Source organism: Lolium rigidum, chromosome 3 (genome assembly GCF_022539505.1).
Source record: "Lolium rigidum isolate FL_2022 chromosome 3, APGP_CSIRO_Lrig_0.1, whole genome shotgun sequence".
NCBI lineage: Eukaryota > Viridiplantae > Streptophyta > Magnoliopsida > Poales > Poaceae > Lolium > Lolium rigidum.
The window spans coordinates 63,286,460-63,292,276 of NC_061510.1; the positions used below are offsets into that span (position 1 = coordinate 63,286,460).

Here is a 5,817-nt window from a genome sequence, read left to right on the forward strand (position 1 = left end):
TCTCATTGTGTGTATGATATGTTATCCGAAGAGTTAATTTTCTGGAAAAGCACGTCCAGGGCTCTTCAATCGTTCCTGGGGTTATCTGCATCAGTTATGAACAATGACCGTGAATGCTCACTTAAAACAACCATTGTTAAGCCTGGAGAGAATAATTCCATCAATGTTTGCATAAAATATTAGAAATAAAAGGTGTAAATTCTGTCAATTTTTTGTTCCTTACTGCAGACACAAGTACGGAAAGAAATGCAACAAAAAGATAATAAAACCTAAATCTAGAAAGTAGTAGAACCACGCCAGATTCCTTTTGACTACCAAATCTTCTCAAATAACCATGGCACACTTTTATAAAACATGCAACCTCCAATTTTTATCAGGTGAGGGTAAAAGACCTTGCAGTTGAACACAGACTAAAAAAAGGCATGCTATGAAGTAATTTACCTTTTCTTCTTTTTGTAGCATGGACAAAAACTTATCGCTCATCACTCAGAAGTAATTCAGATATCCAAAAAGACCATCAACAAAGCTCCATTAAGGCCATCGCTAAACTGAGCCAGACTAAAACTTTTAGTATACCTACATGTGGATAGTAAGAAAGCACATTATTAAGGCCATGATCTCCTCAGCCTGTTGGAATACAAGTGATTGAGATGAGATAACACTATACCCAAGAAATGGCTGACTGGCCATAGTTTAATGATATATTAATGCACCATTAGTTTCAGTCACAAAAAATCCCACATGATGACGGGTTTGCCTTTAGATGATCTATCCCTATTAGATTTGAGGTTTATACTCTTAAGATAACCGAACATTAGGCTCATGTCCAGAGCTGCGATAAGACCAACCATAAGCCCCCATTGAACCTGCATTTTCATCATTATGCTAATTGAATCAGATGCAAAATATGCAGTGCAACAAAGGATTTGTACTACCTGGGTAATACAATGCATAAAAACAACGGAACACATGAGGTTAAAGCTGTCAAGTAAATATATATATCTTGTGAACCGAGATTCAATTGTCATAAATACATGTACCAAATTTAGAAACAATACAAGTTTGAAGAAACACAAACCTCCAAGAACTTGCACTTTTGGGACCAATGTCGTCTCAGAACAGGCCCGGTGTTCCTGTATGACGAGATACACAAGCAGCTTCGAATGAGCGACAATAGCATTCCACACCTAGCTAAGGAAAACCAAGTAGCAACCCACATTGGAATAGAAGTGTGCAATCTGTTTTCAGACTGAAGCTAGAATAACATTACCTAAGCATAGGATGTAAAACAGTGACCAGTTCTAAAATATTGAGCAAAGCACCACCCAACTGGTCAACTTAGTTGAGCAAATCTAAATCTATAGTGTTCATCTCTGCTCAAACTAAATATATAAAGTAAAATAATATATGAGAACGGCTTACGACGTGACACGTGAGCACCTCCAACGGTAATATTTGAAGTATACATACATTTTGGAAAATAGAAGGATCCCATAAGAGATTTATGTGAAAGTATGTCGTTTCTGAACTTAACTCAAATATCTCATGTTCATGGCCAAACAGAACAAAAAGAATTATACAGGGTAATGTTCATTAATGCCAAGCTCACTAATTTTGAGGAAGTAGTGCACAACAACTTAGAACACAATTACAGTACTTTACTAATTTTCTATTCAGATAGTTCCTCAATCAGATGCTAAAGAACTAAAACACAGCTTAATCAAACTATACTAATTCTCTCAAACTCATGTAAATTACTTGAAGATAGAAACCTGGAACATTATAGCAACTTCTTCATAGGTAATTGCAGTATTATAGAATTTTTTATAGCACTCAACGTTAAATAGCAAAGCATTGTGAACACAATAGATGTACTAAACTGAACTGTACATCAGTACTGGATGCAAGTAAGATGCATGGGAAGATTACAGTAATACTAAGAGGCATAGAATCAGATGTGTGAGAATTAAGCAACAAACCAATGCTCATAATGCAAGCATGGCACAAGCATATAAGCTGAAATACCATCACATTCATCACCGCATGCCCTCATGGTCTCACCTGAAATGTACTTGACTGAAATGAATGTCCAGCCTAAGCCACTACGAATTGATGAGCAATGCGGACTGCAAGTCTTACCGAGAAAGACTACAATAACATGAGAAAGGGAAAACCCTGAACTTCAAACCTGAAAAGCAAACTGTAGTTATGATCTTGCAGGCAAGGATAGCCTTTACAATGTCAGTACTCTGGATCAGCTCAATGCCTGCAAAAATAGACATAAGCATGTCCATCTCAGTACAACAAAATTATTATGAAGAAAACACCAGGCATTTTAAACAAACAGATAGGCTCTATGCGTGTTTATTTCTGCGATTAAAAACTTAGAAAGTATCACAAAGCTGGCAAGTACTCTTGAAAATAATTATACTAATAACACCTTCATACTATTGAAAAATGGCAAGGAAATTCTCTTTTCAAATTAGACTCAAGTACATTTCCTTTAGGCATTCACACGCTTTCGGTGATAAGATTTTGCAAACAGTACTATTTTCAGGCTAGACCAAATGAAATGGCTCAGGTGGTAACCATATAGGGATAAATTGAACTACTTTATCTATTTAACAGTGGTCCATCTATCTCTTTAAATTACATGTAAATTTTTCTCAGACCATGGATAACAACTTGAATATAGACCTCCACAATCTGTGTTGTACACCGAAGTAGATGATAATAAGAACCAGGTGGGTTCCAATTTATTCCCTCCATTCCAAAATAAGTGTCAATGTATCTAGAAGAAGTTGTAACACTTATTTTGGAACAGGGGGTAGTAGCACGAACCTGAACCAAAGCCTAAAGCTTACCTTGTTCATTGCTTCAGTTTGAACTGTTGCCTTCTTAGCAATGACTGCAAATAAAAATGAGGCGCCCAAAAGGTGAAACAGACCTGGCGGAAGGAAATAACATAATGGCTGAAATAAAAAGGACTGCTCATTTCACTTGAAGCGATATTTTTTTGGCTATCCATTGATCCTCCTAGCCAGCTATACTATCCTCCATCTCAACGGATGATAAGCAAAAGTGAAATGCCAAACAATGAGATGGCATGAACAAACTATTTTGATTGCATATAACACAGTTTGAGAAAAGTGGAATATTCAGAATGGGGAAAACAATGTAGCACCTGACATGCTGACGCATAGTCATTTTTGAACTGTAACACAGCTAGCTGCGAAGCAATCTTAGATATATGTAAAGCCCACATAGGTTGAATCACAATGTGGTATACATAGATGATAGGTAGTAAATAACTATTCTTGAAAGTTACCATGTTCATTGCTTCAGCTTGTTATCAACCATTGCCTTCGTAGGGGTGACTACAAAATTACATTACTGCTGTACCTCCTTTGCCATGAAGAAAATCTTCAGATTGCCCATAGTTCCATGAATTAAATTCAAATGTATTCAGCATGGTCCTGGTAAATGTAATGACACAAATATATATAATTAATCAACTTATTCACGTGGCCACTTTGCCAACCAAAAATACAGGCAAGAAGGACATATATGCTAGGAGACGAACCTCAAACGACAGAATATTAGAACGATGGCAAATCGATGGAAGAAACTCGGTGGAGCCGAGGAGCACAAGGGAGCGAACTCCATACGGTTGGGGATTACTGTAGCGACCATCATGCTTGTTCAATCTTGGCATAAGAAGAAATCCAGATGACCACACAACTGCAACAAAGAAAATTAAGTAATCACAGTGAGATAGCAGCATTCGGGAACTGGAACTTCCTGTTGCCACGATTGACAGCCTTTTATATTCGAGCAGCAGGACTGGCAACATCCCTGCCTACTCTTACCTAGTGCGGGACTTTGATTTCCTGCTGTGAAGGAAGAAGGGGGCGAGATAGAAATATAAATATACCTTGAATCAATCGGGCGAGGTTCAGGAGTGGTGGAGTGGCCTGACTCGTGCCGCACGCTGCGCTCATGCCCAAGGCCGGCGCTGCTCCTGGCCGACTATGACCGGAGGCGGCGCTCGCGCCAAAGGCCGGCGCGGCTACTGGTCGTCCCATGGCGACACACGAGAGGTGGCGCTCGCCGGAGCTGCTCCCGGCCGGACATGGCGGCGACTGGAGGCGGCGCTCGAGCCCAAGGCCGGTGCTGCTACCGGCCAGCGATGGCGGCGGCGGGAGGCAGCGCTCACGCCTAAGATCAGCTCTGGTCCCGGCCGGCTATGGTGACGACGGGAGATCGATTGGAGAAGGGAGAGGAGGCGGCAGCCAGGGAGAGGTGAGGAGGAAACGGGTCAGGGAGAGAAATCGCCAGCCATGGGCGAGGAAGAATGTCAAGCGGGGATTGGGAGAAGGCGGCTAGGGTTTCCATCCGTGAGATGTGTTTTTATATCACCTTGGTAAAAAAATGGACGGCTCAGATTTATCGGGGGTAAAATTGATGGCCAATCAAATCTGATTTACCAGAGGGCTCGGTGAGGTTGCATCTATTATACCTTTAGACTAGATTTTGATGCGCGCCTTGGCGCGCTGCCCCGGTATCACGCACCGATGATTAATTTGAAATACTCTTGATAATAAGCTTTCTTTGGTATGATCAAATACATGAAACTACAAACGGATCTCCAATGCCTGTACCCAATCAGGGAAACATGGGAATATATTACAGCAACCAATAGCATATGGCTTTGTGAAGTGCAAAAGAAGGAAAGATCAATAAAAGTAACATATCATTGTCTTTGGAGGATATTACACATGATTTAATAGGTACTTGCTCCACCCAAAGCTAACACTGCTGTAAATGGCAAGGTAAATTAACCAACATATTGAACCCTGTGTCGTATCCTTAAACAATGGGAGGGAACCAACACCGTAAGATGTGGCAGGAATCAACATCATCCATAAAATGGAAACATCGGAAGAACCATACGCATGCCGAAACCATGGAAGGATTGCCATGTAAACCTAGAGAAAAAGAACACTGAAGAAAACAAAGAGTAAGAAACAAAGCAGAAGGGACAACTACTAAATCAACAAACTAATTTCAGAGGATACCTTGCATATCCCATTTTCCAAACTAACACCTGGCAGCTCCTCCTTGCTCCACCCTCCAAAATCCATACAATCAACACGATAAATAAACTGCACAGGAACATCTCAGCAAATAGGCAGTGTGCATCGAAACCTTCTTTCTTATCATGGTCGCCTCACTCGTCCAAATCACCTCATGTGACTCTACTTAAAAAGCTGGCATATCTACACTAAGACACTAAGAATAAGGCAGAGAAACTACAACTACCAAAATAGATATACTCCTCTCGGTCAAAGACAAAAGCAAAAGTCTGACAACCAACAGTTAGGTAGATGACAACACAAAGAAATGTGCACTACGGATATCGATAATAATGTTCAGGCTAAATCACTAACATATCAGTAATAATGTATGAAAGTTACATGTGTAATTTACGTAAATATGTTATTCCTTTTAATGACGAGTTAACTCTCACGAAAGATATCTGTAGTGCTTTTTTTTCTTCCCCTCGGATCTCCCTCGCTTTTGGCATACCTCAGCAAAATGGGCAAATCAAAGGCCACATGTACTTCCTGAGCAGACAAACAAGGTACATGTGCATACAAATACTGCAAGTAGAAATTATATGGTGCATCACTCGGATGGTTTAATGTAAGAAATATAAGGAACCAAGTGTAACGTATTTAGAAACAGATCACATCCAATCAAAAATAATATATTTGTATTTGGCAACTATGGATCAGCTACAGGAAAACAAGTTCA

General features: G+C 40.0%; 1 long non-coding RNA gene across 1 annotated transcript; it reads right to left on the minus strand.

The window, feature by feature from the left end:
- Positions 1-230: 230 nt before the first annotated feature.
- Positions 231-3,731, minus strand: LOC124701699. Its single transcript, XR_007002177.1, has 3 exons — positions 1,079-3,731; positions 668-866; positions 231-576 (listed from the first exon to the last, which is right to left on the minus strand). It is a non-coding gene; the product is annotated as an uncharacterized LOC124701699 (long non-coding RNA).
- Between the last annotated feature and the right edge of the window lie 2,086 nt (positions 3,732-5,817).